Source organism: Carassius carassius, chromosome 38 (assembly GCF_963082965.1).
Source record: "Carassius carassius chromosome 38, fCarCar2.1, whole genome shotgun sequence".
Taxonomy (NCBI): domain Eukaryota; kingdom Metazoa; phylum Chordata; class Actinopteri; order Cypriniformes; family Cyprinidae; genus Carassius; species Carassius carassius.
Genome location: NC_081792.1, coordinates 3894605 through 3918000, shown reverse-complemented (window position 1 = coordinate 3918000; position 23396 = coordinate 3894605). Strand labels below are relative to the sequence as shown.

Genomic DNA, 23396 nt, shown 5'->3' with positions numbered 1-23396 from the left:
TCCATAAAACTCCAGGGGGCGGAGTTATGGCCCCCCACATTTTTGATAGTCAAATGGAAGGAAGAGACCTAGCAAATTGAAACTGGGTGACTTGATAGCACTTGAAGGGCCCTCTCTGAAGCCACCTCCCCCAAGTCGATAGACCACCGGGGGCCAGAGATATGGCCCCGCAAATGCAAAAAGTCCCAAAATTTGACCGGCCATAACTCACTCAAAAAGAGGGGAAAACACCAACCTCTGGTCAATATTAGACCTTGAGGACCTCTATCCGACACCACCGGCCCCAAGTCCCTTAACCCCCGGGAGAAGGAGATACGGTGCCCCAAATTTGGTATCCATCCAATATGAATATATAGTGCACCTGAGGTTTAACAAATAGCAATTCTATTAAATTTGATTTAATTAAAAATATGCAATATTGTTGATCAAAACGCCTGCAGTGTACTCAGACATCTCAGCAGAGTCCATTAATGTAAGATCTATCCCATAATAATGTAGAATTTCAATATAAAAAATGTTGGATTTTGGTTAATTTCACCACATATGGTGCATGTCTACCCTCAATTTATTTGACAGCATATGTGTCCACTTGCAGATTATCAAATAGCAAGTCTATTTAACTTGATTTATTTCAAATGAGTGCAATATTGTTAATGGAAACACCTCTACTGTACACAGCACGCTCAGTAGAGTCCATTTATGTAAGATTTGTCACATAATACTGTAGAATTTGCATAAAAATTTATGTCCACGGGAGCACTACGGAGGTCCCGCTGAATAAATTGTAAATGGACATTTTTTTTAAAAAAAAACCTCCCATTTGCCATTTATTCAGCACACCCTTCCTAATGGTTCCGTTGACAGATACATTTTAGCGATTTCGTGGTTGAAGTCTCATCAGCTGTACTCTGCAAGCTCCGAGGAATCCATTTTTGTAAGTTTTGTCCCATAATACTGTAGAAATATGCATAGAGAAAATGTTGGATTTTGGTTGTCACAAATTTTAGGTAATAAAATAGAAAGTTGCCTATGTGCTGGAATGTACAAAACTGATGACAAACTTATGGTCAGACATACATACAGGGCCTTTCTTTAGAATAAATCAAGCAATCCTCTCTAAGGAGGTATTAAAATTGTAATCATAAGGAAAAGTTTGACTATTGTGGAACCACCCCATATAGTGTATATAAGGAGATACCAAAAAACATTCGAGAGATTTCCTTGCAAGGACTCTCGGCGTTGTTTTCCATAAAATAAAGTCTTTTCTTCTGAGAGAAAACCACTGACTGAGTGTGATTCTTCTGAGAACCGGTAGACGAAACTACATCAGCAACTTTGCGGATTAAAAATTGGTCTCACTTTCATTAATAACCTCACAATATGGGTTAGGCCGTGGGGAAGCAGATTTGCGACCTGGAGGAAAGGCAGGCCCAGCTGAGAGAGCGGAGAGCCGTGCTAGAATCATTCCGGGCTGACGCTCACAAGTCCGGGGTAAGTATACAGCGTGCTGCTAACAGTCCCACCACGTCTACTCTGTGTGTTTCTCTGCACAGGCTCGGTGCACCCAGGACGCAATATTCCCAGATGTCCTTCACTGCGACGCCGGGACACCACGGACCCTGGGTGCATCCACAGCAGAGGACGCGAGCCGGGTCCCGGGCGACGACTTTTCCCCCTCCTGCCTTCGACATCTCCATCCGGAACCGCTTCGCTCCCCTCCGCGAGACAGGAAGCGACGCTATGATCATCGGAGACTCTATCGTCCGACACGTAATTGTTACGTTAGCCGAAGGTAGAGTGCACAATCATTGTTTGCCTGGTGCTCGTGTTCTCGATGTTTCTGCGCAGAAACCCGCGATCCTGAAGGCCGGTGAGAGCCCCAGAGCGGTCGTGCTTCACGCCGGGGTTAACGACACCACGCTGCGGCAGACGGAGACGCTGAAGAGGGACTTCAGCAGCCTGATCGAGACGGTTCGCAGCACGACACCCGCGGCGACGATCATCGTGTCAGGACCACTGCCCACGTACCGACGAGGACACGAAAGGTTCAGTAGACTTTTTGCTTTAAATGAATGGTTGTTGTCATGGTGAAAAGAACAGAAACTGCTATTTGTTAATAACTGGAATCTTTTCTGGGAGCGTCCTAGGCTGTTTCGCGCTGATGGATTACACCCCAGGAGAGTCGGAGTGGAGCTGATCTCTGACAACATCTCCAGGACACTTCGCTCCATGTGACTAGTAAGACAATTCTCAAATAACTATTATGATGAGTTTTGTTCCACCCGCTTAAATGATAAAAGTACTTGCGCTGTAAAAACTATTAAGACTGTGTCTGTTCCCCGAATAGTGAGGTCAAAATATAATGTAGGATCTAGAAAATATCTTATCGTAATTAAACCAGAAAAATGTAAAGTAAATGAACAAAAACAATTTTTAAAGTTTGGGCTCATAAATATTAGATCACTCACACCCAAAGCAGTTATTGTAAATGAAATGATCACAGATAATAGTTTTGATGTACTGTGCTTGACTGAAACCTGGCTAAAACCAAATGATTATTTTGGTCTAAATGAGTCTACTCCACCAAACTTCTGTTATAAGCATGAGCCCCATCAGACTGGTCGTGGCGGAGGTGTTGCAACAATATATAGTGATATTCTCAATGTTACCCAGAAAACAGGATACAGGTTTAACTCTTTTGAAATACTTCTGATAAATGTTACACTGTCAGACATGCAAAAGAAATCTAATGTATCTCTTGCTCTGGCTACTGTGTATAGACCACCAGGGCCGTATACAGAATTCCTAAAAGAATTTGCAGATTTCCTCTCAGACCTTCTAGTTACAGTTGATAAGGCGCTAATCATGGGAGATTTTAATATTCACGTTGATAATGCAAATGATACATTAGGACTTGCGTTTACTGACCTAATAAACTCCTTTGGAGTCAAGCAAAATGTCACCGGGCCCACTCATCGTTTTAATCATACACTAGATTTAATTATATCGCATGGAATCGATCTTACTGCTATAGATATTGTACCCCAAAGTGATGATATTACAGACCATTTCCTTGTATCGTGCATGCTGCGTATAACTGATATTAACTATATGTCTCAGCGTTACCGTCTGGGCAGAACTATTGTTCCAGCCACCAAAGAAAGATTCGCAAATAACCTGCCTGATCTATCTCAACTGCTATTTGTACCCAAAAATACACATGAATTAGACGAAATTACTGACAACATGGGCACTATTTTCTCTAATACATTAGAAGCTGTTGCCCCCATCAAATTGAAAAAGGTTAGAGAAAAACGTACCGTGCCATGGTATAACAGTAATACTCACTCTCTCAAGAAAGTAACTTGTAGTCTTGAATGCAAATGGAGAAAAACTAACTTGGAAGTTTTTAGAATTGCATGGAAAAACAGTATGTCCAGCTATAGACAGGCTCTAAAAACTGCTAGGGCAGAGCATATACACAAACTCATTGAAAATAACCAAAACTATCCAAAGTGTACTATCCTAGTGTACTGGCAAATTATAGGCCTATTTCAAATCTTCCATTTATGTCTAAAATTTTAGAAAAAGTTGTGTCTGCTCAATTGAGCACCTTCCTGCATAAAACTTATCTGTATGAAGAATTTCAGTCAGGTTTTAGGCCCCACCATAGCACAGAAACTGCACTTGTTAAAATTACAAATGACCTGCTCCTTGCGTCAGATCAAGGCTGCATCTCATTTCTAGTCTTACTTGATCTTAGTGCTGTGTTCGACACCATAGTTCATGACATACTCATAGATCGATTACAAAACTATACAGGTATTCAAGGGCAGGCTCTAAGATGGTTTAGATCCTACCTGTCCGATCGCTACCATTTTGTTTACTTAAATGGGGTGTCATCTCATTTATCATCAGTAAAATATGGAGTGCCACAAGGATCCGTCCTAGGTCCCCTTCTATTTTCAATATACATGTTGCCCCTTGGTAATATTATTAGAAAATACGGAATTAGCTTCCACTGTTATGCTGATGATACTCAGCTATATATCTCAACGAGACCAGATGAAACTTCCCAATTATCTAAGCTAACAGAGTGTGTTAAAAATGTAAAAGATTGGATGACAAATAATTTTCTCCAATTAAATTCGGATAAGACAGAGATATTAATTATTGGACCAAAAAACACTACACAGAATCTTGTAGATTACAATCTGCAACTAGACGGATGTACTGTTACTTCCTCTACAGTCAGAAATCTGGGTGTTATATTAGACAGCAATTTGTCTTTTGAAAATCATATTTCCAATGTTACAAAAACTGCATTCGTCCATCTTAGAAACATTGCCAAGCTACAAAACATGTTATCTGTTTCTGATGCAGAAAAGCTAGTTCATGCATTCATGACCTCTAGACTGGACTATTGTAATGCACTTCTAGGTGGTTGTCCTGCTTTGTCAATAAACAAGCTACAGGTAGTCCAAAATGCAGCAGCTAGAGTCCTTACGAGGTCAAGAAAATATGATCATATTACCCCAATTTTACAGTCTCTGCACTGGCTACCTATTAAGTTCTGTATCAGTTACAAATTATTATTACTTACCTATAAGGCCCTAAATGGTTTAGCTCCTGCGTACCTAACTAGCGTTCTACCACGCTACAATCCATAACGCACCCTAAGGTCACAAAACGCTGGACTTTTGGTAGTTCCTAGGATAGCAAAGTCCACTAAAGGAGGTAGAGCTTTCTCACATTTGGCTCCCAAAACCTGGAATAGCCTTCCTGATAATGTTCGGGGTTCAGACACACTCTCTCTCTGTTTAAATCTAGATTAAAAACACATCTCTTTCGCCAAGCATACGGATAATGTATCTTTTAAATTGTGAGTGTAGTTGCCTCTGATCAAATATGCATTTTTATTCTTTAGCTTGGGTTAAACTAATTTTACTTTGTTGGATCAGCAGCTATGCTAATGATGTCTCTATTTTGTTTCTATGTTTTGCCACGGGATTTACATCCCGTGGTAACTAGGATTTACACAAGCTCCAGTCTGGATCCAGAACACCTGAGAAGAGATGATGCTGACCCTCAGAGGACCCCAGATGATCCTAACCTTGAATCAACAAACAGAACTAACAATTATTGCTACATGTGTGACTGCATCATATAATAATAACTATTAATTAATAATATTGATAGTTCATCGTCTAGCTGACTACGTCTTGTATTATTATTATTATTTTTTTTTTTTTTTTTCTAAAATCCTGTCAAACGTGCACAAACTACTAGCTACTACTAAATATTGTAGAAACATAATTTTCTGTAAAGTTGCTTTGTAACAATTTGTATTGTAAAAAGCGCTATACAAATAAACTTGAATTGAATTGAATTGAACATATTCCTAACATGCCAAATGCAAAGGGGGCATCCAGATTTGAACCGGGGACCTCTTGATCTGCAGTCAAATGCTCTACCACTGAGCTATACCCCCACAGACTCCCTGGATCATAGCCTCACACAAGATGACAGACTCACTTTTGAATAAAGTTTTTGGATATGACAAGCATGCCAGATACAAAAAAGAACCTCTCGAGAGGATGTGCCACTGAGTTACAATCACATACAGAATCTTTCTATATAGATATGTTTGCACTTATTCCTAATCTGCAAAACCGGGGACCTCTTGATCTGCAGTCAAATGCTCTCCCACTGAGCCATACCCCCAAATCTTTGCAGAAAAATGCTCTTTCATTGAGCCAAACCCCCACAGACTTCTGTGCTTAGAGCCAAAGATTAAGTTACATCCTACGGTTCAACAATATCAAACATTGACTGCTTCACGGTAAACTCAAGTCTTTGGTTACTCCCTATCAGAATCAACAACTCTACAACTCAAAACTTCCAAATAAGACAAGTCCAAAGGGGCACCCAGATTTGAACTGTGGACGACTTGATTACAGACTCACTTTGAAATCATGTCGTTGATTATGTCAAGCAAGAAAGATCCAAAATTTAGACCTATTGATCTGCAGACAAATGCTCTGTCGTCGAGCTATAACCCCGTACTGCATGAGCACAAACCACAAAAATGAACTTATGTCAAGGATTTGTTTATTCCTAACATGCCCAAAGGAGGCACATGGAATGAACCTGGGATTTCTTGATCTACAATCAAACGCCGTGCCATTGAGATATAACCCTGTACAGTATGAGCACAAAAAGTCAGGAAGATATGGCTACACATATTCCTAACATGCCAATTCCAAAGGGGGCACCCAGATTTGAACCAGGGACTTCTTGATCTGCAGTCAAATGCTCTACCACTGAGCTATACCCCCACAGACTCCCTGGATCATAGCCTCACACAAGATGGCAGGTCTCAATTTTGAATAAAGTTTTTGGATATGACAAGCATGCCATATACAAAAAAAGAACCTCTCGAGAGGATGTGCCACTGAGTTACAATCACATACAGAATCTTTCTATATAGATATGTTTGCACTTATTCCTAATCTGCCAAATCCATAAGCGGCACCCAATTTTGAAACGAGGACCTCTTGATCTGCACTCAAATGCTCTACCACTCAACTATGCCCCCACATCTTTGCAGATAAATGCTCTTTCATTAAGCCATACCCCTACAGACTTCTGTGTTTAGAGCCAAAGATTAAGTTAGATCCTACGATTCAACAATATCAAACATTGACTCCTTCACTGTAAACTTAGGTCTTTGGTTACTCCAAATCAGAATCAACAACTCTAACACTCAAACCCTCCAAATAAGACAAGTCCAAAGGAGACACCCAGATTTGAACTGTGGACGACTTGATTACAGACTCACTTTGAAATCATGTCGTTGATTATGTCAAGCAAGCCAGATCCAAAACATAGAAATATTGATCTGCAGACAAATGCTCTGTTGTTGAGCTATAACCCCGCACTGCCTGAGCACAAACATCAAAAATGAATTTATGTCAAGGATTTGTTTATTCCTTGCCGTACCTTTGAGATATAACCCTGTACAGTATGAGCACAAAAGGCAGGAAGATATGGCTACACATATTCCTAACATGCCAAATCCAAAGGGAGCATCCAGATTTGAACCAAGGACCTCTTGATCTGTAGTCAAATGCTCTACCACTGAGCTATACCCCCACAGATTCCCTGGATCATAGCCACACACAAGATGACAGACTCACTTTGAAATCATGTCGTTGATTATGTCAAGCAAGCCAGATCAAAATAGTAGACCTATTGACTTGCAGACAAATGCTCTGTTGTTGAGCTATAACCCGTACTGCATGATCACAAACCACAAAAATGAACTTATATCAAGGATTTGTTTATTCCTAATATGCCAAGCCCAAAGGAGGCACATGGAATGAACCTGGGACTTCTTGATCTACAATGAAACGCTGTGCCATTGAGATATAACCCCATACAGTATGAGCACAAAAAGGCAGGAAGATATGGCTACACATATTCCTAACATGCCAAATGTAAAGGGGGCCCCCGGATTTGAACCGGGGACCTCTTGATCTGCATTCAAATGCTCTACCACTTTTTGCAGTCTTCCGGTGGCACTGCTCTGTTTGCGCTCCGGGCACGCTGTTTACTGCGATCGTCATTTTGTTTGTTAGTTGTTTTTGTTTGTTTGTTTGTTGCGTTGGCTTGTATGTTTGTGAATGTGTTGCTGCGCTGTGGGAACGTGAAGTCAACATGGCAAGATTTATTCATTACATATATCTTGTGTTGCTCATTGTCGGAGTATGTGTACCATGCCAAACTTATTTAGCGGGCATCCAGGCCCAGCATCTTACTACCTACACCCGAGATGCGCTGCTGGCACTCCGACCGTCCCATCTTCCACCTGTGGATTTACCAGCCTGCGTGAGCGCTCGGCCAGGGTGGTCGAGGAAAAGGGGTCGGCGCGGTGGAGCGCGTCAGCGTTTACGATAGAGAGGCAGTAAGCCTCCTCTACCTTCAATGATATTATGCAACGCAAGATCACTTCGAGCTAAAATAGACAAACTTCGGATTAATACCAGAAAATGCTCTGAGTATCGCACCTCAAGTTTAATGGTGATCACGGAAACGTGGTTACACAGGGATAACCAAAACTCTCTGATTGACATCGATGGATTTTCACTTGTCAGGGCAGAGAGGACTGAACAATCCAAAAAAACGAAAGGTGGCGGCATGGCTGTGTATGTAAGTAACAACTGGTGCAAACAGTACACAGTTAGGGAAACACTTTGCTGTCCGGATGTCGAGATTTTGCATTTGACTATGAGACCGTTTTACCTCCCAAGGGAGTTCGGAAGTGTGGCCATGTGCGTTGTGTACATTCCTCCCAGCGGGAATGCAGCTAGGGCCGCAGCTTGCATTGCTGACTGTGTACACCAAGAACTGCAGCGCGCTCCGGGCGCCCCCGTGTTTGTAGTGGGCGACTTCAATCACTGTAAACTTGAATTAGCACTCCCTGGGTTTGAACAATATATCAAGTGCAGCACACGTGAAAACAAGACTATTGACAAATGTTATGGCAATGTTAAAAATGCCTATTTAGCCAAACCAAAAGCCCCATTGGCCAATTTAGACCACAACGTGATTCACTTAATTCCCATCTACAAAACCATGCTGAAACGCAGCAAGCCACAAGTGAAAACAGTCAGTGTGTGGTCTGATGAGGGGATAGAAACACTAAAAGGATGCTTCTTTTGTACAGATTGGAGTGTGTTTCACAACACAGGTATTGATGTTACAACAGAAACAATCACAGACTATATAAATTATTGCACGATTTATTATTATTAATTTTATTAATTTATTTTATTTGATAGGGACAATGCTCATTGATCAACAGACAAGTTACTTGCTGTAAACAAGCCAGAGTTAGCTACAAGTGCTAGTTTCCATCTTTTGTCCCTAGCCAGATCTTAACAGGCACCCTAAAATACAAAAGTCAATAAAGATACACTAAAATACAGTAGCAATGTAATAAATACAGCAGAAATTTTAAAACAATATGGGCATACTCTCAAACAGACAATATGTTGTTCACATCATCAACCCTCAACTTAATTACAGTACAAAGTAGATACAGTATATGAACAAATAATAAAAAAATATACATACATACCCTGTGGTGCCCCCGTGCTGATGGATTTGGGGTCTGAGACTGCCTTGTGTACTTTAACATATTGTGTCCTATTAGTTAAAAAGGAGTAATACCGTTCAACAATAAAAGAGCTTACACCCATATTTTTAAGTGTCTCAAGTAAAATACCTGGCTGAATCGTATTGAAGGCCGAACTAAAATCTATAAAAAGTAAGCGTGCGTAGGCCTTCGGGTCCTCCAAGTGCTTAAGGACTAGGTGGGTGATGCTACTTATAGCATCATCTGTACTCCTACCCCGTTTATAGGCAAACTGCCAGGGATATAACTTTTTGTTAACCTCAGTTTTTAAAAGAGACACAATATATTTCTCAAAACACTTCATTACAATGGATGTCAATGCTACTGGTCTAAAATCATTGTTCTCCTTGGGACAGGGTTTCTTTGGTACTGGAATAATAACAGTCTTTTTCCATAGGGCTGGGATGATGTGAGAGTCAAGTGATCGCTGAAAGATAGGGCACCAGGCTGGAACAAGCTCCTCCGCACATGCATTTAGAATGCCGTACTGCAGGTTAAAGAGGTATAAAAACTCATTCATCCCAGCTGCCATTAAGATGCTAAACAGTAGCAAATGACAGTTACCTACTTGTATACTTTTTATCCCCACTGTGTTGTGCAATTATTATTATAAATAAATTTTTGTAATTTTCACGATACAGTGTAATGACGCATGTTTTTTATTGTTTATATTCTGCGTATTTTTTATGTGGTACGTTGTAAGTGTGTGTCGCAGTGACTGTAGCCCAAGACAAATTTCCCCCCTGGGGGACATTAAAGTATATTTTATCTTTATCTTTATCTTATCTACCACTGAGCTATACCCCCACAGCCTCCCTGGATCATCGCCAAACAAAAGATGACAGACTCACTTTTGAATAAAGTTTTTGGATATGACAAGCATGCCAGATACAAAAAAGAACCTCTCGAGAGGATGTGCCACTGAGTTACAATCACATACAGAATCTTTCTATATAGGTATGTTTGCACTTATTCCTAATCTGCCAAATCCATAAGCAGCACTCGGATTTGAACCGAGGACCTCTTGATCTGCACTCAAATGCTCTACCACTGAACTATGCCCCCACATCTTTGCAGAAAAATGCTCTTTCATTAAGCCATACCCCTACAGACTTCTGTGTTTCGAGCCAAAGATTAAGTTAGATCCTACGATTCAACAATATCAAACATTGACTCCTTCACTGTAAACTTAGGTCTTTGGTTACTCCAAATCAGAATCAACAACTCTACAACTCAAACCCTCCAAATAAGACAAGTCCAAAGGAGACACCCAGATTTGAACTGTGGACGACTTGATTACAGACTCACTTTGAAATCATGTTGTTGATTATGTCAAGCAAGCCAGAACCAAAACGTAGACCTATTAATCTGCAGACAAATGCTCTGTCGTTGAGCTATAACCCCGTACTGCATGAGCACAAACCTCAAAAATGAATTTATGTCAAGGATTTGTTTATTCCTAATATGCCAAGCCCAAATTAGGCACATGGAATGAACCTGGGACCTTCCTAAAAGGCAGGAAGATATGGTTACACATATTCCTAACATGCCAAATGCAAAGGGGGCACCCAGATTTGAACTGGGGACCTCTTGATCTGCCAGCAAATGCTCTACCACTGAGCTATACCCTCACAGCCTCCCTGGATCATAGCCTCACACAAGATGACAGACTCACTTTTGAATAAAGTTTTTGGATATGACAAGCATGCCAGATACAAAAAAAGAACCTCTCGAGAGGATGTGCCACTGAGTTACAATCACATACAGAATCTTTCTAAATAGATATGTTTGCACTAATTCCTAATCTGCCAAATCCATAAGCGGCACTCGTATTTGAACCGAGGTTCTCTTGATCTGCACTCAAATGCTCTACCACTGAACTATGCCCCCACATTTTTGCAAAAAAATGCTCTTTCATTAAGCCAAACCCATACAGACTTCTGTGCTTCGAGCCAAAGATTAAGTTAGATCTTTCGATTCAACAATATCAAACATTGACTCCTTGACTGTAAACTCAGGTCCAAAGGGGACACCCAGATTTGAACTGTGGACGAATTGATTACAGACTCACTTTGAAATCATGTCGTTGATTATGTAAAGCAAGCCAGATCCAAAATGTAGACCTATTGATCTGCAGACAAATGCTCTTTTGTTGAGCTATAACCCCGTACTGCATGAGCACAAACCTCAAAAATGAACTTATGTCAAGTATTTGTTTATTCCTAATATGCCAAACTCCAATTAGGCACATGGAATGAACCTGGGACCTCTTAATCTGCAATTAAATGCCGTGCCATTGAGATATAACCCTGTACAGTATGAGCACAAAAAGGCAGGAAGATATGGCTACACATATTCCTAACATTCCAAGTCCAAAGGGGGCATCCGGATTTAAGGCTTAATAATAATAAGCAACATATCTTATATCTGATATAAACTAGGATAATATAATGATGTTAAGTAAACGTCTCGAATGAAGACGATGTTTAAAGCAATATTTTAATACCCAAATTCACAGAAATATTGCTTGGTATGAACAAAGAGACCCACTTACACGAGACCAAAAACTGGGAAAACGAGTCGTATAGGCCCTAAGCGCAAGACCAAACCATTGCAATTAAGATTGGTGAAAACTACGGTAAACAGATTCAAACAGAAAGAGCAAACAAAATCATGGAAACATATCGTTCTGGTTTCAAAGTGTAACGCTATGAAAAACATTGCGGTTTATATCTATTTATATGTGTGTGTGTGTGTAAAGTTCTCTAACTTGCTCTATTCTTTTTTATTCAATCTGTTTTATTTTTATTTATTATATTATTTAAATGCCTATGCTTCGTGTACTGTGTTAACCTAACTGAGACTTGTTATAACACTTATATACCATTGCTCTTTTTGTTGTTTTGATTGCTTCCACCGTCCTCATCTGTAAGTCGCTTTGGATAAAAGCGTCTGCTAAATGAATAAAGGTAAACGTAAATATCTCACCACTCTAACAAATTTTGGGTGTACTTAGCAGGGGCTATTGTGTCTTTAGGGCATATTGTACTTATTGTCATTATGGATATTTGTACGCTTATTTTCATTTCGACATCTTAATGAACACTTACACAATTTGTCTTCGTTTGAGTAGCTAACGTTACTCGACGGTCACATTTAAGTTTTCACCGCTTACACTCACCAAAAACACCTGAAATCTGTAACTCTGTCATAATTAGGTTAGTTAAAAATACAAAAATTTAATGCCTGACACCTTTGTAACTGACTAAAAACCGATGTTTAAGCTAAACAAATGACAGAGGCACTGTGTCTAAAACTGCGAACACAAACATCACTAACTTAAATGAGCAAAATACAATAACCACCAATATGTGTTCACACAGTTAACTTTATTTAGATGATTCAGCATTAACTTAAATGAACAGATGATAATGATCACCAATATGTGTTCACACAATACATTTATTTAGATGATTCACGGAAATAAAATGACTCTTGAGTTGTTAGAAGAAAGAAAAATGTGTACTGACATAACTGCGAAAATGACTTAAGGGCCCTATGAATCGGTTCATTGAACCAAACTGTCCAAATGAATCATTTTCAGAAGTGAATCGGACTTTGCATCAGTAAAACAGATCACAGAAAAGAGCTTTGCAAAGGTGTATGATGGGTATTGTAGTTCCCTGACCTGAAGATCTACATAGCTTGAATGAGGTATTAGTTAAATGTATTAAGTTGAACCCCTTTGTAAAACAAAATCATATAATACATATAATAACAATAAATAACTGTTAACACATATTTAGACTAAACGACTATATTCAAGAATAATACGATATACTGTACATGTGCTAAAACAGGCTAAAATAGGGTTGGCTATGCTGTAATGGAGCAACCGTTGTTATGTTATCTTGTGAACCATTAGGATGCGTGTGTCCTGAAACCAAATAATTGTCTTTATCTTTAGAAAAAGACAATCGTGTCCTGCTGCTGTGGTCTGAATATCCAGTCTGTCTTCATCAGGAAATGATGAAGACCCATCATCAGACCCCGTTCTGGAGATTGTGTGTATGTTTGTTTATTTTACAGACATATTTCATTATAAAACTAGGTAAGCAGGGCCTTGTAATAATATGGTAAACATGTCATAAGTCGGTCAATCGTGCATCCAGAGTTTATCTTACTACATCTCTATAATAAATTTCTGCAATGGCTATACTTGTCACGGTGCTTTCAAGTCGGGGTCTGGTGGTTGTTTTAAGAGCAAACCCTTGTTTGCCAAACTAGTGTTAAGCGACACTGTCCGCATTTTTAAAGTTAAAGAGGATAATGACAACTTTCACAATCTATTATTGTCAGAATGCATAAGCAGTGTTAGGGTCAACTAGTTACATATAGCTAAATTATATCATTTGATTACAAAAATAAAATGTAATCAGTTACAGTCACAGAAAAAATAATTAAATTGTGGTTAATTATGAAAATGTTACATCTGAATATTTTTTCACACACGTACAGATTTAATTGATATATTTCGTAAACCACCTTAACTAACTCTAACTACTCTATGTATTTAATCTCCAAGCAAATCTGATTTTGTGGTGGTTGTGCTTTAAAATGAAATCACGATCACAATCCTAATTTAAGTGATGAAGGATTTTGAAAAGTCTGATGGTCATTAGTTGTTGAGCACTGTTAACCCCGTCCTGTTTACACGTTTCAAAAGATTAACGGTTGAAAACATTACAAGTCTTAAAACATGTAATCAAATGTTATCAGTTACATTACTTTTTTTAAAGAAATTTATATAGTTGCGCAACCTTTTAGATTTTAAATAGGTTCATTTGTGATCTATAACCTATTGCAAAGTTCATAGTAACTTCCCCAAAACTGTGCGTAAAATAATTCCCCCCAAGGTCTCAGTTACAGCTAAACGTTAAAACAAAAACTTAAGGTCCTTGTCGGCAGTTTTGTGAGGAATGTGTGTGAAAACCGCGTGGTTTGAAAGAAAAATGTTTTAGCTTATATATGTGATTTTACTACAAACTATAAGCAATCTAACTAAGAAACCTAATATTTTTTTATTTATTTTTTATTTTCCAACCAAACCGGTTGTTCGCAGTTAAAAAGTCATAAGAATGTTTATTGTGTTTTGAAAAGAAAGTAAGTTATGATATATAAATAATATATTTTTTATTGTTTAACATCAACCACAATGCGTTTATGTATTTCTTCTGCTTCATGTATGCAACAGTTACCGTACACACATTCAAGAGAAATGCATAAACTCAGTTGTTTTAAACAATCTAAACCAACTAGTCTGTCATTAAAAAACTCTTAAATTTTTTTCTTCACGCATCTATTTTCATCTGTCTCTGGACTCTTGCTAAAAACATTTGAGTGCTGACATGAATCCTACATGAAAGCTAAAAAATTATACTTTTTAAACTATTTTAAAAAACATCATGGTTAACAACACCATTTGGAAAGTGATAAAGGCCATCTAATCTATTGTATAAAGTTCTGTGAGACATTTGTCGCAACAAACACTTTTGGTTTCAAAGAAAACTTATGACAACTCATTTTCAATCTAATATAGGTATTTTCGTGTTTGTGACCTATTTTGTTAGTTTGTTTGTGTATTTATGTACCTGTTTGAGTGTATATTTGTATTTGTTTGGTTACATGTTCATGTTTTCTGTATGTCTACATTTGTATCTGTGTGTGTGTGTGTGTTTGTTTATGATTGTATGGTTGTGTTTGCGTACTTGTTTGCATTCTCAGTACATCTATGTTGAGGTTGAAAGATCTATGGGTTAATAAAAATTATAAATGTAACTGAAACAAAACTAAATTAATTTGAATTAAACTACATTTTTCTATGGTCTGACTTGTTAAAAGATTTCACATCCTTTTGACCAGTAAATGAACTTTCAGCTAACCTTGCGATCATCATAAAGTCATAAAGTCGAAATTGTCATCCCTTTGATCACGGAATACACAAACAATTTTTTACTTTAGCTGACCAGCAGCACACCATTTACAACACCAGAACCCCGTTTACAGTCTTCGCTGACATGGTCGTAAAAGTTAACACAAAGACACCAGACGCGTTTCTACGCACTACTAGAGATGAAATATTTAGCCTTTCCTGTAATGTTGTAAAAGTTTCTTTGGCAAGAAAAGCCCATCTTGACATATCACATTCATTCCTGTTTAATATTTGTGTTTGCCTAAACGCATGTTTTAATTGATATAGCAATGATATAGCAATGATAGAAGTTAATATTGACAACATAAAAGACGTGTTCAAGGGTTTAGACTACTAAAGTATGTGTGAGTGACTTATTAAAATTAAATAAAACAACACTTTTTCCAACAAGGAATTTTGTTGAGATGAAAAAATTAAATCGTATAGGTAAACCTAATTTTATAGTAAAAACATCGGTCTAATATTAAAACCAGGTAGAATGTTTTCATCGAATGAGAACTGATGTGTTGTTATTAAAAACATTACTTTGTTTAATTCTTTTAACATACATTTAAACCTTTGCGACCAACGTTATTAGGGTGGTTGGGGAAGTGTTAGTGTGTGTTTTTTATTTTTTATTCGATGCTTTAAACATTAAAAACATAAAGACGTACATTACTGGTAGATTTACAAATACGGTCTGAGATTACACTCAATTTTTGTTCACACTCTGTACATCATAAAACAAAATAAATGTAAAATAAATAAAACAACACTTAAGAAAAAATAAAAATATAATGATAAAGAAAATGTAGTGGGGGGTAACAGATTTTCACATTAAGAAACCAAAGTCCTCTAATGAAGAATACAAAAGTCTTGGTTTGGGACTTTTCATGCCTTTTAACGCCCTCAAATACATCACAAATTCCACTTTAAACGCCACTAAACGTGGGGGACTTTTTGAAAAACATACATTTATGAATCTAGAATTTCGTGCCAGAAGTTAATAAGTTAATAAGAAGTTAGTAAGTGTGAGTGGCTTATTAAAATAAAATAAAACATCAAGGTCTTTTGTTTAGATTAAAAATAAAGAGCATAGAATACCAGAAAGTACATCTAATCATCCGTCCGTTTATACTACAGAAATGATTGTCATATTTTTGGCTCTTCAGTGGGGTTGAACACATTAAAGTAGTCATATGTTCAGACTCATTTTCAGTACTATCAAGTTTAAAGAGTGGTGAAGCTTCTACTAGACAAAGCATTTTGTCACACATTTTACAGAGTTTGTTCAGAATACAAGCAACAACAAAGATTTATTTTGTATGGATACCCACAGTTGATGAAAGTAGTGGACCAGATAAAAGTGGACCATTAAAATGTCAGACATCTTATTTAATACTCCAATGAGTAAATTAGAAAATAAAAGGTCTAATTAAAAATAAATAAAAATAAAAAGATATGTGTCAAATTAAATGGGTTGGTTAGAATAAATGCCAGCATTTATATAATATTCAAAGACCGGTTGGAAATGAATGGAGAATTTTTGGGAATAGAAGAGAAGATCTCGCCATAGAATTGGACACATTGCACTTAATCAGTCATTATTTATAAGATGAAATACATGTGTCTGGACTTTGTGTTAAATGTGATATTGTGAAACAGTTGAACCTATTTTAATAAAATGTAAAAAACATGACAACGAAAGATTACAACTTACAGAAGCATTTAATATAGCAATAAATCAGATCTCATTTTAGATTTTGTTAAATAAAGATGTGGCTATAGAAATGTTTCACAGAATAAGCATGGGGGAAGGAAAGTATGTGTGTGTGTGTGTGTGTGTGTGTTTTATATATATATATATATATATATATATATATAACACCCTTTGAAATTAGTTAGTTTCACAAGCCAGTTACAAGCATTTCAAAACCTGTTAGATGTTTTTACAACCGCTTGATGTCTAACTGATATGTAGACGCCTGTAATCACACAGACACCGACACATTCGGGTTTCGGTGCTTGAGATGACCGAGATGACGTCTGGTTTATTTACTAGATAACGCGACACAAGCTTGACAGAAGGAAAGTGTGTGTGTGTGTGTGTGTTAATTGACATAGCTTGAGAAATTAAGCTTGACAAAAATAAAAAAATATATCGACGGAGATAGTCTAAATTTAGACTAGTCATAGATTAAAGTAATTAACTTAACACATTAAAAACAAATAACGCTTTTTCAACTATGTTTTTTTTTAAGACTAGCCTAAAAGTAAATAAAAATCGTATAGGTCTACATCATTTAACAAGTAAAAATTGACCATATGTTTAAACGGATATAAAGTTTTCACTAATTAAGGACTGATGTCTATTTATTAAAAACTACTTAGTTTAATTATTGTAACGTTTAAATCTATTTAATGCTGCTATCACGCCTCCTGCCCGGCCCTCTCTAGCGCTGGAGGCGTGGTTTTTTTTCCGGAGCATTCCCGAGCCTCATTCTAACTGTTCATTGGTGCCGGGAGGTTGTTTTACGGACGCTTCACAACTCTGCCGGAGGATCTTTTTTTTTTTTCTTTCGTCTAACAGTCTCGCTTTTTAAAATTGTAGTTAGTGGTAAAGTACTGCATAGATTTGACAAGTATCTTGTCTGATGTAGGCTATTTTCTTTTAGATCCGCGTAAATGCCTAAGTTACCTAATTTTTTTCTTTTGTTTTAACTTTTCACCCGACATGACAAACGCCTACTTTCTTGGTTTATAACATTGCTTTACGTTCGCTTCTTTTTTTTTTTTTTTGAGTCGAGCTAACGTTACCGGAGACGTCATAACACTTTGCTGTGAGATCTTTTTTTCTTTTGTTTAACTCTTGTCAGTAAAATTTTAGTTAGTGGTAAAGTACAACATAGTTTTGACAAGTATCTTGTGCTGGTGTTTTAAAGACGGGGTCTGGTGTATTTTATTTTAGATCCGCGTAATGTCTACCATCTTTTTTCTTTTGTTTTAACTTTTCACCCGACGTGACAAATGCCTACTTTCTTGGTTTGTATCGCTGCTTTACATTCATTTCTTTTTTCAGTTTGAGGTAAGGTACAAATGCTAAAACTCTATTACCTAGTTGTCTTTATTTTCTAACTGGTAACAAAACACCATTTTTAAATTGTAATGCTACAAGCTCTCACATCTTTTTCACGTATTGCTTTAAACGAAAACATATCTGATAGTTTTGACTCGTTTGGTTGTATCAGATAAATAACCAGTAACCTAGTTTTATTTCATTTGTAACAACTTTAACAACGTTGTTTCCCTTTTCCAACTACGAAAACGATCATTACATTGTTTCCATTGCTGCTATGCGTTTATAACCTTTTTCTTGAAATACACTGTTTATTTAAAACCTTAATAAAATCTTCCCTTACACCATTTTCATGATTTCGCCCCTTTTCAAAGTTTGAAAAAAGCACATAGCTTCCCACAACTTCTCCCCCCTCTGAAATTCCTCCTTGGTTCAAAAGTTCATATTAAGGTCACTGGAGGGTGTACAGGGAGGGGAGGGGGGGGGGTGTACAAACAGGTGTCCAGAACAGATGGCTTTTATGACCCTCATCAATCAAATTTTTGGAGACAAGGTGCACATTACCCTCTCTGATGTGCCACTGAGTTACAATCAAATACAGAATCTTTATATATAGATATGTTTGCACTTATTCCTAATCTGCCAAATCCAAAAAGCGGCACTCGGATTTGAACCGTGGACCTCTTGATCTGCACTCAAATGCTCTACCACTGAACTATGCCCCCACATCTTTGCAGAAAAATGCTCTTTCATTAAGCTATACCCCTACAGACTTCTGTGCTTCGAGCCAAAGATTAAGTTAGATCCTACGATTCAACAATATCAAACATTGACTCCTTCACTGTAAACTCAGGTCTTGGGTTACTCCAAATCAGAATCAGCAACTCTACAACTCAAACCCTCCAAATAAGACAAGTCCAAAGGGGACACCCAGATTTGAACTGTGGACGACTTGATTACAGACTCACTTTGAAATCATGTCGTTGATTATGTCAAGCAAGAAAGATCCAAAACGTATACCTATTGATCTGCAGACAAATGCTCTGTCGTTGAGCTATAACCCCGTACTGCATGAGCACAAACCTCAAAAATGAATTTATGTCAATGATTTGTTTATTCCTAATATGCCAAGCCCAAATTAGGCACATGGAAGGAACCTGGGACCTTCCTAAAAGGCAGGAAGATATGGCTACACATATTCCTAACATGCCAAATGCAAAGGGGGCACCCAGATTTGAACCGGGGACCTCTTGATCTGCAGTCAAATGCTCTACCACTGAGCTATACCCCCACAGACTCCCTGGATCATAGCCTCACACAAGATGACAGACTCACTTTTGAATAAAGTTTTTGGATATGACAAGCATGCCAAATACAAAAAAGAACCTCTCGAGAGGATGTGCCACTTAGTTACAATCACATACAGAATCTTTCTATATAGATATGTTTGCACTTATTCCTAATCTGCCAAATCCACAAGGGGCACCCGGATTTGAAACGGGAACCTCTTGATCTGCAGTCAAATGCTCTACCACCGAACTATACTCCCACATCTTTGCAGAAAAATGCTCTTTCATTAAGCCATACCCCAGACATGGGGACTTGTGACTTGGTGACTTGGACTCGAGTCGACTCGAGTCGCTATTTTTATGACTTGTGACTTGACTTGACAAAAAATAAAATACTTGAGACTTGACTCGGACTTGGAAGTTAAAGACTCGGGACTTGACTTGACTTGAGACACGATGACTTGAATGACTTGAGTGTTAATCACATTATGTTTTCAGTTTGAATATAAAATATATAAATTTTATTTTTTTTTTAATAAAATTGATTACTCAGCTGGAGCGCAGGCTGAGAATCGCGTTGTCATGACTGGACCAGGACACTATCATCAGTCATGCCCTCTCTACCTTACGCAGACCACGCCCACTTAGATCAGATATCACATCACATCACATCAACATCTCAGCTTGAGGGGTACCGAGGGTCATCGCTTTTGTCGTAAATAATTTGCGCCTAAAAATGCGTGGAAATCGCTAGTTGCGCCGCTTTCTCCTTGTTTCCAAAGCGCTCGGGCAGTTGCGCCCCTGAGGCGTCGAGCGTGTCTCACCGCGTGCGCGTCACGACCGCGTTGCTTCCATTATGAGCGCGCATACCGGTGGCGCATACATGGTGGGATAGGCCACATCGTGCTCGGCTTGCAGACAAGACTCTCGAATCTTATATTTTGCAAGTGCAATACCTTGTAATAGAGGTAATGACTTACGGATGTGTGTGTGTGTGTGTGTGTGTGTGTGAGAGAGAGAGAGAGAGAGACACACTCGTGCTTCACCTGATGAAGGAAACCCAAACTGAGTCTGACTCCAATCACAACCCCAACATTCAGAAACTAATTGACAAAAATCTGAAGTATAATTATGATGAAAAATGAAAAAATGAATTTGAGCTCCAAACCAAACTCCAGTGTTATTCGGCCCTAAACAGAACCACAAAACTGGCAAATTACTTATCACTAAAGCAATTAAAAGAAAGACAAATCCTTTCAAAATATCGACTCCGTGATCATGATTTGGAAATAGAGATTGGTAGACATAAAAGATCCTGGCTACCGAGAGAAGAGAGACTGTGCAAACACTGTGAGCTGAATCAAACAGAGGATGAGAAACACTTCCTTCTTGTCTGTCCCAAATACAGCACTACAAGAGAAACATTCTTCCCACAGTTTGAAGCTTTGAATCCTTCATTCTTGTCTCTAAATGACTCGGAGAAACTACTCTATATACTTGGAGAGAATGAGACGGCAGTCACAATAGCTGCTAAATATTTATACACCATACACACCATACGAAAGGGATCATTTATTATATTCAACTGTTTTATTTGATATTCTTAATTGTATATAATTACTATTATTAATATTAGAAATATCTGCTGCTGCTATTTTTATTGTATTTTATTGTAATCATATTTTATTCTGTATCTAAATGCTAAATTTGGCAATACTGTAACTCAAATGTCATGCCAATAAAGCAACTTATTAAGCCAGATCAAAATAGTAGACCTATTGACTTGCAGACAAATGCTCTGTCGTTGAGCTATAACCCGTACTGCATGAGCACAAACCACAAAAATGCCAAACTGCAATTAGGCACATGAAATGAACCTGGGACCTTTTAATCTGCAATCAAACGCCTTGCCATTGAGATATAACCCTGTACAGTATGAGCACAAAAAGGCAGGAAGATATGGCTACACATATACCTAACATTCCAAATCCAAAGGGGACACCCGGATTTGAACCGGGGACCTCTTGATCTGCAGTCAAATGGATTTGTTTATTCCTAATATGCCAAGCCCAAATTAGGCACATGGAATGAACCTGGGACCTCTTGATCTGCAATAAAACGCCGTGCCATTGAGATTTAAGAGCACAAAAAGGCAGGAAGATATGGCTACACATTTTCCTAACATGCCAAATCCAAAGGGGGCACCCGGATTTGAACCGGGGACCTCTTGATCTGCAGTCAAAATTTTTTTTTGTTTTGTTTTTTTTTAAGAAATTTCAATCAATAAAATACAATAGATTAAACACAAACAATAGAAAATACAGAACATTGTACATTACATATCTCTACATTACACATCTTTCCTTTACATAGATAATTTAAAAATCTCCTTCACTTCCTGGCAGCTTCCACATTAAATCATTTAAAACACAATAAACTTTTGGGGTAAAAACATCATAAAAAGAGTCTAACATATTTACACCTTTAAAGTACACATACAGTCTTTCAATATATAATTCTGTTTTTCTTTTAAACACCCTCCAAACATCCAACACAATTCTTTCCTTTTTAGCCACAGTTCTTCTGTCCCATATTGCACTTTTCATTAGCATTACACACAGATTAATGAAACTTTTGTTTTGACACTTTTTTTCCCAACCAAACATCACAACTCTGTTTAATTCCATTACATTTTCATCCCACTCCTCAGTCACATCTTTAATTAAACATTTACATTTCCTTAAAAAGTCCTCTAGCTCTCTACAATGTAAAAACATATGTAAAATCCCCTCTTCCTCTTCCTGGCACACTTTACACAGAGCATTTTCTTCCATTCCTATTTCATTTAAAATAACATCAGTAAAAACCACTTTATGCCTTATAAAATACTCCAAACATTCCAATTTTGTTTCCACACATTTCCCCGTCATGTTTCTCCATATACACTCTTTTTTTAAATCTTTGAATTTCTGCACCCAGTAACCATTTGCCATCGGCTCTTTAAAAACATCATCTCTAAAAGCACAATAAATCATTTTCACAGTACATTCCTTAAAATCATACAGTTTTTCCCCTAATTTCACATGAATACATTTCTCTTTTGGCTCTCCTTCCATACTTTCTATTCTTTTTATCCACTCTTTAGGTATTGCATTTTTAATGATTTCATATTTATTTTTATTACTTGTTCACTGTAACCCTCTTTTGCCTCCTCCATTGCATCTACAATAAATTGTGTAGGTAAAAACCCTTCTTTAAATTCATACAAAACATCTCTCACTCTTGTTATCCCCACTTCCATCCATTTCTTTAAAAAAATTCCTTTGTTTTGTTTTAAAATGTTTTGGTTTAAAAACAGAGGTTGATTTAAAATATTTTCTCTCCCATGTGGATCATACTCAAGTCTATCTAAAAATTTTCCCCAGGCACTAAACATTTCCCTATAAAACTCTGGTAAGCACTCTGTCATCCAATTCTTTGTTTTCATCCATAAAATCCCATCCCACCATGTTAAAATCCCCACATTTGTTTAAAAAATATTCCATTGTCTTTTTCCATGCAGTTTTGTGACCATCATCTAGATATTTTTTTACTATTTTAATTCTTAAGCTATTTTTCTCTGTTCAACATTAATCCCATCCCTCCTTTCCCTACTTCTCCTATTAATGCCCCAAAAATGCAATATATGACTTGCACATTCTGCGTGTCTGTGGAAATCAGGCGCGGACTGGACACCGGGAGAACCGGGACAATTCCCGGTGGCCTGGCAGCCGATTTGGCCCACTATTTAATATCATTATTGTATAATTGCCTGCCGAATGTACTAAAGCGATCCTTTGTGAATCCGCCATTTGATAATTA

At 37.7% G+C, this 23396-nt stretch overlaps 5 non-coding genes across 5 annotated transcripts; all 5 read right to left on the bottom strand.

The window, feature by feature from the left end:
- Positions 1 to 5419: 5419 nt before the first annotated feature.
- Positions 5420 to 5491, bottom strand: trnac-gca (transfer RNA cysteine (anticodon GCA)). Its single transcript has one exon. It is a non-coding gene; the product is annotated as a tRNA-Cys (tRNA).
- Positions 5492 to 6266: 775 nt separating this feature from the next.
- On the bottom strand, positions 6267 to 6338 carry trnac-gca (transfer RNA cysteine (anticodon GCA)). The gene has a single exon. It is a non-coding gene; the product is annotated as a tRNA-Cys (tRNA).
- A 745-nt stretch (positions 6339 to 7083) lies between these two features.
- On the bottom strand, positions 7084 to 7155 carry trnac-aca (transfer RNA cysteine (anticodon ACA)). The gene has a single exon. It is a non-coding gene; the product is annotated as a tRNA-Cys (tRNA).
- A 3037-nt stretch (positions 7156 to 10192) lies between these two features.
- trnac-gca (transfer RNA cysteine (anticodon GCA)) lies at positions 10193 to 10264 on the bottom strand. Its single transcript has one exon. It is a non-coding gene; the product is annotated as a tRNA-Cys (tRNA).
- A 9201-nt stretch (positions 10265 to 19465) lies between these two features.
- On the bottom strand, positions 19466 to 19537 carry trnac-gca (transfer RNA cysteine (anticodon GCA)). The gene has a single exon. It is a non-coding gene; the product is annotated as a tRNA-Cys (tRNA).
- Between the last annotated feature and the right edge of the window lie 3859 nt (positions 19538 to 23396).